Source organism: Monodelphis domestica, chromosome 1 (genome assembly GCF_027887165.1).
Source record: "Monodelphis domestica isolate mMonDom1 chromosome 1, mMonDom1.pri, whole genome shotgun sequence".
In the NCBI taxonomy this organism is placed as follows: Eukaryota; Metazoa; Chordata; class Mammalia; order Didelphimorphia; family Didelphidae; genus Monodelphis; species Monodelphis domestica.
The window spans coordinates 459,346,139-459,358,227 of NC_077227.1; the positions used below are offsets into that span (position 1 = coordinate 459,346,139).

Genomic DNA, 12,089 nt, shown 5'->3' on the forward strand with positions numbered 1-12,089 from the left:
AGGAAGGCTAAAAATGGACTTTAGAATACAAAATGTGAGAAATGGAGGGGACTTTAGAATGTAATGGCTGGAAGAAACCTTAGGATAGGACTAGAAGGAACCTTTGGAATCATCTGGTCCAATCCTTTCATTTTTTTAAATGAGGAAATGAAGACCCTCAAGAAAGGAAGCAATTTTAGAATTGCAAAACAAATATGCAGCAAAACCCAGATTAAAATCAGGGCACTAACTCCCAGGCCAGTGTTCATTCTCCTTTGTCTGGGATTTCTAGGAATTCTGGCACCCAGGAAAAATGCAGCTGAAATTGGAAGGACAGGGAGAAGAGGAGGGATGTGGATGGCTTCAGGATCTTATCTTAGCAACAAATCCCCACATCACTGCTGATCCTGGATAGCATGGAACGTGGACAGCACAGTCCTCAGCACATAGACCCCAGAGGAAATAGAGTGGGGAAGAATGATGGGAGCAGGTTGAAATTGTGAGAAGAGCACATGAGGGGAATGTGAAGGGGCATCTTGGGCCAGATGAGAAAGCAAAGACATTGTATGCGCTCCATGCTGCTCCGCACCAGCCAGCAGAAATCTGCAAAGCACGGGGACAGCAGGCTTCCTTGTAAATGTGTTAATGGCTGGTAATGGATCAACTTGTTTCTCCTTCCAGTGGTATTTGTATGACCTTTGACACATCGCTTAACTTCTCAGAAGCCCAGATATTCTAAGACTAAATTTCAGAGTCTATGTCATGGTAATGGGACTTTTCTCGCTAGAAATTCTCCATAGCAGTGAAATCACAGGTCCACTTTATTTTATTTTTATTTTTGTTTATCCCTTACCTTCCATCTTGGAGTCAGTACTGTGTATTGGCTCCAAAGCAGAAGAGTGGTAAGGGCTAGGCAATGGGGGTTAAGTGACTTGCCCAGGGTCACACAGCTGGGAAGTGTCTGAGGCCAGATTGGAACCCAGGACCTCCCATCTCTAGGCCTAGCTCTCAATCCACTGAGCCACCCAGCTGCCCCTCACAGGTCCACTTTAAAAGCAAAACAAAACATAAAACTCCTGGGGAACCCAGGAACCCTTAACCCAAAGAAGGAATCTATTGTTGGAATTTGGCAGGTCAAATGTGAATTGTTGGGGGGGCATATATTTGAGGATAGACTAGGAGACTTTGTTCCCATGGACAAAATTAGGGAATATGTCTCATCTTCCTCCTCTGGGGAATTAGTCCTACTCCAATAACCATTTCAGGAAAGATGGTCCATGATGAGAAAATAAAAGGTACCACACAGTTTATAACATATTCAAGGATACTTAAAATTTGCATATTTTACATAAATTTGCATGCTGCATTTGCAACTCCCTAACTCCAAATATGTAAAATAAAATTAATTAGAGAAACCTCTTGCCATGACATTAAAACCCAATATTTGTGGAATGGGGAGGGGAAGAAGAGACTGATTAGGATAGGGAAAAGGACACTGAAGGCAGGAGACTGCAAACGTCTTTCCAGCTCCAAACCTTAGTTTCCCCAGTTGTAAAATGAGAAATTGGACTAGATAATCTCTAAGATCCCCTCCACAATCTGTGCTCTTCCTTTATACTAAGGTATGCTCCCTGAGGGCAGATTGTGTCCCTTATCCAAACTGTAAATCACACAGGACTTAAGCACAAGGTTGTGGAATGTTCTGGTGCTTACTGAATGTCTATTTAATTGAATTGCCCATCCCACAGTACAATCTCTGGATTGGGAGGGGACAGGATCAACTCTAAATAAGGACCATTCACCAAAAAGATGAGGAGGAAATTTAGATGTATCCTGTGCCATTTGAATTGCCAAATGGATAGCCATTATCATTTGCTCTCTTCAAATCATCATTTTCACACTGAGCAGAGAGGAAAATAACAATAATTCAACAGATAGAGGGCACGGGATACACAGGCTTCTGAGCTGAATTCTGGTTTAGAAAATACCATGACACTGAAAGAAGACCCTACTCTAGAAGTTTACTCATTAGAAATTTCTATACCAATGAAATCACAGGTCCAACTCAATTTAAAAAAAAAAAGATTGTTTTTTTTTTAAACACTTCCTATGAACTTCACTCCTTAAAGACCGAAAAAAATAATCTGATTGTGGAATTTTAATGGGTCAGTGCAGTATTTTAGTAAATGTGGAAAAATTCTCCACTCTCCTCACTTCTTATTCCCTCCAAAAATCAAAGAATCCTAGACTATCAGAGAGAGTAAATAAAAAGAACTCTAGACCATTAGGTCTAGAAAGGATCTGTGGTAGAGTGAATGGCATACTAGCTCTAGAGTCAGAAAGACCAGAGTTCAAATTCTGCTTCACTTGTGTAACCATAGACAAGTCACTTAACCTCACTAGGTCTCATATTCCCTTCCAGATCTAAATCCATGGTCACTTCTCCCTTCCTTCCTTCCTTCCTTCCTTCCTTCCTTCCTTCCTTCCTTCCTTCCTTCCTTCCTTCCTTCCTTCCTTCCTTCCTTCCTTCCTTCCTTCCTTCCTTCCTTCCTTCCTTCCTTCCTTCCTTCCTTTTTCTTCCTTTCTTCTTTTACCAATGGAGGAGAAAAACTAAGGTACAGAAAAGGGAAATGACTTGACTAAAAGTTTATGACAAAGTAAAAATTAAAATCAAGTCCTCTCAGCTCCCCAGTCATTGATTTGGCCTTTAAAATAATTTGTTGTTTGGTTTTCTTTTGGTGACCTGGAGAAATCAATGATTCCTTGAAAAGTTTTGTAAAAATCATTGCCTGCTTCCAATATTGTTTCCCTGCTGTATGTTCACGACATATTTTCACAAGTAATAATTAGTGACAGAAATACCTGACCTACTTACAACTCTGCAAATCCCACGCATTTGCCGGCTCCCAAATTGGCTCTGAGGCCGTCAGAGCAGTCCTGTTGGGGAATCACTTTTTTTTTAACCCAGTTAAATGGTTCCACTTTGGATGGTAAGAGAGATGCACCTCTGTGCCCCTTGGCAAAAACCCCAAAGCAAAGTCCTTTCATCTGGTCCCTTGACCCTGGTGGTTCAAACCTCAAAACCTTCTGCTCCCATCCCATCTGCTTCTACTTTCCCAGAGAGGTCAGTTTTCTGTATTTGAAAGATAGGTTAGGTATGCACTGGCATTTTTCGAAGGAATTTCTGGTGAACTACTTTAATTTTAAAAAGCAGGAAAAATGATCATGGTCTTAGAGTTAGAACACCTGGATTCTAGTCTCAGTTTTATCACTCGCTGGATGTCCCTGAGTGAGTCACTTTTCTCTAATCGTCAAGTCTATTAAATGGAGATAATAATCACTGGTCATTCTTCTAGCTCTTGTGAGCATAAGAACATTTCTCCAGGTTTCAGTCTCATTTGTAAAACGAACAGGGTTGGAACAGATGGCCTAAGATCCCTTCTAGCTCTAGGTCAACGGCGGCTGCCATCATCACACAAAAGAAACTACAATCCAGGCATCCTGAGGTCCAGCCTGCAGCTCTTTCCACTGCCCTACATTTGCCTGTCTTTCCTTGAGCTCTCGCTTTCCCCCTTTCACTTAATAATATATACATTCTTTGAAATGTACACAATGCTCTTAAATGACGATTTAATTCGGGGCCACAAATTCTCTGTTTTCTCTTGGGACACGAGGACCTAAAGAGGGTGGACCAGGCAAGAGAGAGAGACTGGTCCTATCGCTGGAGCCAGGATGCTTTGGAACTCCCCAGCCAATGAGAGGCCAGGACCTGGGCGCCTTCTCCCCAGTCTCCCTCTGTTCCATTTTGAAGGTGACCAGAGCTATCCTGGCTGCCCTCTAGAGGAAAAAATCCAGCAGCGCTGCTCAAAAATCTCCAGGGAAGTTGTTGGAGCAGCAAGGGAGATCTAAAGAACCCCAGATTTTTTTAGACTGGCGCCTTCCATAGACACGGACATGTGCTGGAGCCCCTGGTTTGGTTATTAATTTATTAATTTACTTATTTATTTATTTGTTTGTTTATTTATTTATCCCCCCCCAATTACATGGAATAACAAATTTCCATGTGAGTTTTCCATAGTTATATGATCCAGGTTGTCTCCCTCCCCCCTCCTGGAGCTGGCAAAATTCAATCTGGGTTATACCTGTATCATCCCTGCGGCCCCTTGTTGAGAGATCTCTCTGCCTTGCTAGATTGGAATCTAGGTCAAGACCTAAGTTCAAATACTACTTTAAGCATCTATGTTTCTAGGAAATTAGCCTCTTTCAGTCTCAGTTTCCTCCTCTGTAAAATGGAGATAATTTACCAGTTTGTTTGGAAGAGTGAGATGATATATGTAAAACACTTTGCAAACTTTAAAGGACTTTATAAATGTTAGCTATTTTGCTATTATTTTATTGGTTATTATTATTATTGATAGCATCTTACTCCTAGTTGGTCTCCAGATATTCAGAGCACCTGCACTCTTCTTAAGGAAGAGCCTTTTTATGTAGTCTTTAAGAGGATATGAGGAGACTGTGCTCTGCCGTTCTTTTATCCAGAATTTTCTCTCCCTTGGACATAGGAGAGAGGAAAGAATTTCTTTCTTTCTTTTCTTCCTTCCTCCCTTTCTTTCTTCCTTCCTTCCTTCCTTCCTTCCTTTCTTTCTTCCTTTCTTTCTTTCTTTCTTTCTTTCTTTCTTTCTTTCTTTCTTTCTTTCTTTCTTTCTTTCTAAAACCCTTACCTTCTGCCTTAGGATCAATAGGTTTTAAGGCAGAAGAGTGGTAAGGGCTAAGCAATGTGGGTTAAGTGACTTGTCCAGGGTCACCCAGCTTGGAAATGTCTGAGGTCAGATTTGAACCTAGGACCTCCCATCTTTAGACCTGGCTTGCAATCACTGAGCCACCCAGCTGCCCCTAAAGAATTTCTACCCTTGGGTTCTGACTCATTCTTTGAGGACAGACCTAGCAATGGAAAGTGTGCACATTTTTCAAGGAAAAGAGATACATCACCAGAGGAAAAGAGGAATATCTGGCCAAGAAAACTCAGGAAACTGTCTACTGAGGTGGGGCAGAAAGATAGAGGTGATGTTTTTGACATGTGAAATCATAGATGGTTTGAAGTCCTGAAGAAACTTTAATGTCCATGACTCTCCACACATGCAGGCTTCCACATCCTGGGTCACTCTTGTTCATGTCTTTTCATTTAAAAAAAATAACAGCAATAAACAATTATATAATAAAAATATTATTATTATATATTATCCATGAGCCAGGCCTGGTAAAAGGCACCCCAAGACACAGAGGAGAACATTGTGGTACCCTAGAACAATAACTCAGGGACAGTGAGAGAGCAGCCCTGGCAGGCAGCAAGTATGAGAAGAAGAGAGATGATCGGTAGGAAGAGAAATCCTGGGAGGACAAATCATGTACTCTAATGCTACTGGGGCCCAGCTCTAATGGCCTAGTGCTAGCTCTGGGTCTGGTGATAATAGTGCCCCACATTTGAATAAAGAAAGTTAAACTGGAAAGAATATTATATTCAGAGGCGGTCGATTTTAGTACCATTTCTATAGGTAATTTTGTGTGCTGCAGGAATTCAGTTTATCATTGTGTAAAATAAATGTTCTGAGTTTAAAAACAAGACAGAGCAAAAATCCCATCCTCACACAAATCTTTGTGTGCATATATGTGTCTAAAATCTATATTTTCTATTCTTTTTTTCCTAAATCTTTACCTTTTTTCTTAGAATTGATACTAGGTATTGGTTCCAAGGGAGAAAGAGTGATAAGGGCTAGGCAGTTGGGATTAAGGGACTTGCCCAGAATCAAACAAATAGGAAGTATCTGAGGTCAAATTTGAACTCAGGACCTCCTATCTCCAGACCTGGTTCTCTATCCACTGAGACACCCAGCTTCCCCTACGTTTTCTATTATAGTAAATTGTGGGTTTCCTATACAGGGGGAAAAAAAAAAATATATATATATATATATATATATATATGTATATATATATTTATTTATTTATTTACAGGGGAAGAGATGAATGAATCAACTGAATGAAGTCAGCAACACCAAAAAGTCAGATTTCACCAACAAAGAAACCCCCCCCAACTTCCAAGAACCCCCCTTTGCCCCCTCAGGTCTCTTGGAGCTGTAGCGTGTTATCCTGGCACTGGTACCACTGTGGGGACATCCACGAACCCCTAGAGAGTAACCTTTGAGACCATAAAGTTCAAACCCCTCATTTGTAGATATAGCAACTGAAGCCTGGAAACAGACGAGTGACTCACCCAAAGTTCAACAGCGGGACAGCGGCTGAGAAGGGCTGGGCGAATGACCATCTTTTGACTCACCTGTCCGTCAACACACTCCCACTCCGTGAGCCTCCGTTTCCTCATCTATAAAACGGAAATAGCACAGCCTTATCTTATCTCACAGGAATATTGTGAGGATCAAACAAGATAATGGGTGTAAACGCTTTTAAAACTTTAAATCCTTTTGTAAATATCAGCTTGGATGATGGTGAAAGACATAGACTAGATGTATTCTTTATTGAGCACGCGTGCCGGAAATTGGATGCAGTATTGTATATGGTCACGAGGAGGCAGCAGAGGATTGATGAATAATGTTCAATGACTGATCTCGTTCTGCACCTTAGGCTTATAGCCTTAGAGGTAAAAGGAACCGTGGAGGCCACCTTATTCCAGACCCTCGTTTTGCCTCTTGCAGTGGAAATGTTAGAATTTGAACACAAGTTTTCTAATTACAGATCCATCGAACTTTCTAATACTAGGCTTCTTCTCCTCCTCCTCCTCCTCCTCCTCCTCCTTCCTCTTCTTCTTCTTCCTTCTTTCTCCTCCTCCTGCTTTTTCTCTCTCCCTTTTTCTTTGCCTTTCTCTTTCTTCCTTCCTTTTCTTTCTTTTTCCCTTTCTTTCTCCTTTTCTTTCTTTTTCTTTCTTTCCTTCTTGTTTCTTCTTTTTCCTCTTTCTCTTTTGTCCTTTCTTTTCTTTTCTTCCTTTCTTTCTTTCTCCTTCTTTCTTCTTGTCTTCCCATCTGCTTTTCTTTCTTTCATTCTTTTCTTGTCTTTCTTTTTCTCTCTTTTTCTCTTCCCTTCTCTCTTGCTTCTCTTTCCTCTCTTTCTTTCTTTCTTTCTTTCTTTCTTTTCTTTTTTCTTTCTCTCTTCCTTTCTTTCTTCCTTTCTTCTTTTTCTTTCTTTCTTTTTCCCTTCCTTCCTTCTTAACTTCCTTCCTTTTCTTTCTTTTTCTCTCTTCCTCCCTCCCTCTCTCTATCTCTTTCTTTCTTTCTTTCTTTCTTTCTTTCTCTTTCTTTCTTTCTTTCTTTCTTTCTTTCTTTCTTTCTTTCTTTCTTTCTTTCTTTCTTTCTTTCTTTCTTTCTTTCTTCCTTCCTTCCTTCCTTCCTTCCTGCCTACCTGCCTTTCTTTCTTTCTCTCCCCTTACCTTCTGCTTGGAATCAATACTGTGTATTGGTTCTAAGGCAGAAGAGTGGTAAGGGCTAGGCAATGGGAAAAGAAGAATGTAAAGTACATGAGGTACCTGGAAATGCTGCTTGAGTACTTCTAGGGATACATCGACAGGGTGAAATGCCTGCAAGACCAGCTTTTGGGGAAGAATGAGAATGAACTTGAGAAGTGGGACAACAGTACCTTCCCTGGCTGGCTCAAAGAGACCAGCAGTGCAGTGACCCTTGATGGAGCCCATCTTGACCTCTCCGCATTTTCCTCCTGGGAGGAGTTGACATCCGCAGCCCTGGGACAGACTGGGACAGATCTGCCAAGGCTTTGTGGCAGGACACTGGAAGAGGGAGCCCAGTGGCTGTTCAGTACTAAAGGCAAGACCCTGGAATCACTCTACTCCTTTCTAGTTGATAAAAATCCCAAATCAAAGGAGACCAAGAGGGATTCTAAGAGGAATAACAGCATGGCTTTCCTTGAAGCCCAGATCTATGAATATGTAGAGATTTGGGGGGAACATCAGCATCTCACTTATGAAAATGCTACAGTACAAACAGGCACAGTTAGGAGAAGAAAAAGAGCAAAAAATTGAGAGTGAAAGTGAAGATAAAGGAAATGAGATTATCTACAATCTCAAAAACCCACCCCTGGATGGGATGGCAAACCATTTCCTACTGGCTGGATTAAACTTCATGGATTTACTAGAAACTAGAACTGTGAGATCCATGGGAAATAGTCCCACCTAGGACCTAAGGACTTCCAGCAACATTTTACAGAATGGCATCATGATATGAGGCATTTGGCTATTCCAAATACAGCCCACTTTGCTAATGTGAGCCAGGTTGAGGATGCCATCTCTTTGTGGGGCAAGCTGAAACCACAGAAGGCTTCTGAACGGTGGCAGCCTGACACTGAGGAGAGATGTAAGAATACCAGCAGAAACATTGTGAATCAGGAAACAGATGAGGACTTAAAAGACCAGGGACTCCTCTGGGGTCTTGAGGACAAGCTCTGTGACCAGTTGAGCATCCTAGGATTTGGCATTTTCCTGCCCAAGCCCATACCTTGGCTATATAATCTAACGTTCTAGTATGTGTCTTGAAAGGTTTGAAATACGTTCGAACTTTTGTTTTATATTTTAAAACTTTTCTTAAAAAATTAAAGAAAAGCACTTGGATAGCTGAGTGGGCAATGGATTGGAGTAGGGAAAGACTCCAGGCAAGGGGACCAACGAAAGATTATTGCAGATTGTTATTATTACATTAATGTGATTGCTGAAATCTAATGCCTTATCATTTCTAATATGCTTTTCCCACCTGATTTCTTTTGGGAGTCTCAGCCCTCATTAGTCGTTCCTCAGAATCTCACTCCTTTCTGACTTGAATCATTTGGCAACTGAATTTCTAAACTCCAGCTCCAGGGATAAATTCTGGATGAAGAAAGAGTCCTGCTATGAGCCCAGGCACCTCTCTTTTTTCCTGAGTGCTAGAAAAGGAAGCAGAGAACCTAGGGTTGTCTCTTTGGGCAGTAGCTTTTCAGGTAACCAGGAGAGACTTGTCGAAATCATCACACAGGCTGTGTAGTATTCAAGGAGGTCTCTGGTATGAGAGCTTGCTGAGCTCTTTTTTGGGGGTCCACCTTACACTTAACTCTCACCTGTGGCTCCAAGAATCTATGGCATGAGACTTGGGATTTCCTTTTTTGGGCACTCCAAACTTCAGAAGATTTCGAGCCAAACAGAAAGCAAGAAAATTCCTTTTCTTCTTTGTTATTCTTGGAATAGTGAGGAAAAGGTGACTTTGGGCCTACTCAAGATAAGAAAACACCTCTGAGAGAAATATTCCCCTTGCATTCTCCCCTGGATTTTGAGATGGACACAGATGTACATCTTTTGGTTATGCCCTAATACCATCGGGTTGTATTCTAGGATATCTACTTGTCCCCTAAACTATGCCCAGTGAGACCCTATGTCTTCAGGACATAAACACCACTCTAGCCCCAGTCAGGTGACCAATACCCCCATTTCTGGCTAAATTCATACCTTTACCATCCTTTCTTCAAGTCCCGTAGCACCTATTGTCAATAGGGTATATTAAAAAAAAAAAACAGAATCCATCCTTTGGGGAGCCATTGCCCACTCTTGAGCCTGTCTCCTAACCTTTCAACATTACTCTCTAAATTAATAGATTTCTCTTTTTATTTTTAAGCTAAGTTTTGGAGTCTTGCATTCTTGCAAAGGTTACCTTTCCCAAACCCAGAAGTTTACCGCAAATTCCTCCACAGCAGCTCTAGTGTGACAGTCACACACTGGTAAACTATCTTAGCAGATGAGCTAAAACCAGCTCAAGGGTAACTGAGTGGCTACAAACTGGAACGCCTATCCCAAGCAGGTGAACTTTCCCAGGTGGAATGGGCAGATGAGAACAATTTACTCCAAAAGCCATGAAGGAGGCTGACGCAGCCTTGGCCAGATGTGGAAGAAGTTAAGGTCATTCACTACATCCAGAGCCATCACCAGTCATCCTGACCCTTGTCTTGCCACTGGATTTGGATGACTCTAGAAAAGAGAATCTGATGATGACTTTGTGAAACTCTGCCTCATTTAAAACCAGTTCATGCCCGAGTCAAGACATCATCTTATGATGTTATTGGCCCTTTGAAAACAAAGAACAAACAAAACAGGCTGCCCACGCCTTAAGTCCTAGGGGGCACAAACATGGCAGAGAGAGTATCCTTCAAACTTCTGACCAGAGCATGAGCTGTCTTAAAAATAAACTGAGTCAATGATCAAGATCCTTTGATCCAGCAATACCACTAGTAAGTTTGTGTCCCAAAGAGTCCATGATCCCCCCAATTTTAAGAAACCAACCCTTAAATGAGTCTATAGATGGACTCAAGATCCCATGAGTCAGAAGTAGGAGTCGAGCTGACATAATGAAGGCTTCAGAAATGCTTATTCAACTGACTTCTCCTTCCCTTCCAGTCTGGAAGGGTTACAAGAAAGAAAATGTCAGTCATCTTATGAATCCCAGCTATGTTGAAGGTGATTGTCACAACTCTCTTTACGTTTCAGTTTGTAACCGTTTCTTATATTTAATAAGTCTGTCCGCAGTCTCGCAGGCTAGATTCACACCCCCTCAAGCTGAGTTCCACAGCCAAAGTCTTGGTAAGGGTCATTTATATTCATTGGCTACACTTCCTTACCTCCCACTCACTTCTCATCCCCTTCTAATTTGGCTCCCATTCTTCTGTGACTGAAACCACTCTCAGAAGTTACCATTGGTCTCTGAATTGTTCTATTCTTTTCTTGTTTCTCATTTGATTTGACCTCTTATTTTCCCCTTTTAAAATTTTTATTGTCATGCAAAACACACTTCCTTATTGGTCACTGATGTATAAAACCATAAATACACTGATGTGAAAGACAACTCCACCAGATCTTACTCTGGAGGCAGAGAGCATTCCCCATCCTAAGTCTTTCAGGACTGTCCCAGATCATTGCACTGCTGAGAAGAGCCATAATCATCATCCAATATTGCTGTTACTGTGTACAGTGTTCTCTGGCTTCTGCTTATTTCACTCTGCATCAGTTCCAGAGATCTTTCCAGCCCTTTCTGAAATCATCCTGTTCATCATTCCTTATAGCACAATAGTATTCCATCACCATCATATACCACAATTTGTTCAGCCGTTCCCCAGTAACATCTCTTTAATTTCCAATTCTTTGTCCTATAAAGAGCTGCTATAAATATTTTTGTACAAGTAGGTCCTTTCTCTTTTTTTAATTTTCTCTTTAGGATATAGACCCAGGAACGATATTATAAGATCAAAAGGTATGGATAGTTTTTTAGCCTTTGGGCACAGTTCTGTCAAACTGGAAAAAAACACAGAACTATTAAATAGCCAGGAAAACCACTTCTTTAATTAAGGAGAGGGGTTCAGCATAATTCCTCAAAGCCTCCATGCAGAGCTGCACACTACACACCCACACAGAGTCCTGAGACTCTGGCTACTCTAGCCACTGACCCCTGGGACAGTCATTCACCTAGATTGACAGCTCCAAAGAATGAAAGAATTTGGGAAGCTTGTTTGCTTTTTAGGGGAACCGAGGAACTGAGAATAGTTGATTGGCTTTACAATGGCTACAAAGAAGATGAGGAGGCCTAGACAGGATTATCATGGAGAAGCTGATGCTTTGCACTGGACACAAAAGGGAATGATCCATCCAAGGGCTGGGCTACCTTGATAAAGGATTTTGACACAAAGGGAGAAACTACTGGGACCAAAAAGGGTACTTAACACCTGATGGGATTCCAGCTAGCTCTACCTAAACTACTTTAAGGTCTCTTGTTAGTCCTGAATTTGTGAAGTTGGGATTTCCCTCTGGTGAAACTCATGTGACTAGGTCAAACTTGGGTCTTCACCTTCAAGCTAACTAAACTGGGGGTGGGGGGAGGTATCAGATCCCACAAGGCTACAAATTTGGGGGTTTCTGGATTCCATATTGACAGTTCCAAATTGTCCTTCAGAATGCTTACATCAGTTCACAACTCCACCAACAATGCATTAGTGTCCCAATTTTGCCAGATCCCCTCTAACATTTACCATTTCCCTTTACTGTCATATTGGCCAGTCTCTCAGTAACTCTTGACACACATCTA

At 41.5% G+C, this 12,089-nt stretch overlaps 1 pseudogene; it reads left to right on the forward strand.

Annotated features, from left to right (window-relative positions):
* Positions 1-554: 554 nt before the first annotated feature.
* On the forward strand, positions 555-8,518 carry LOC100010327 (splicing factor 3A subunit 3-like; annotated as a pseudogene).
* The last annotated feature ends 3,571 nt before the right edge of the window (positions 8,519-12,089 follow it).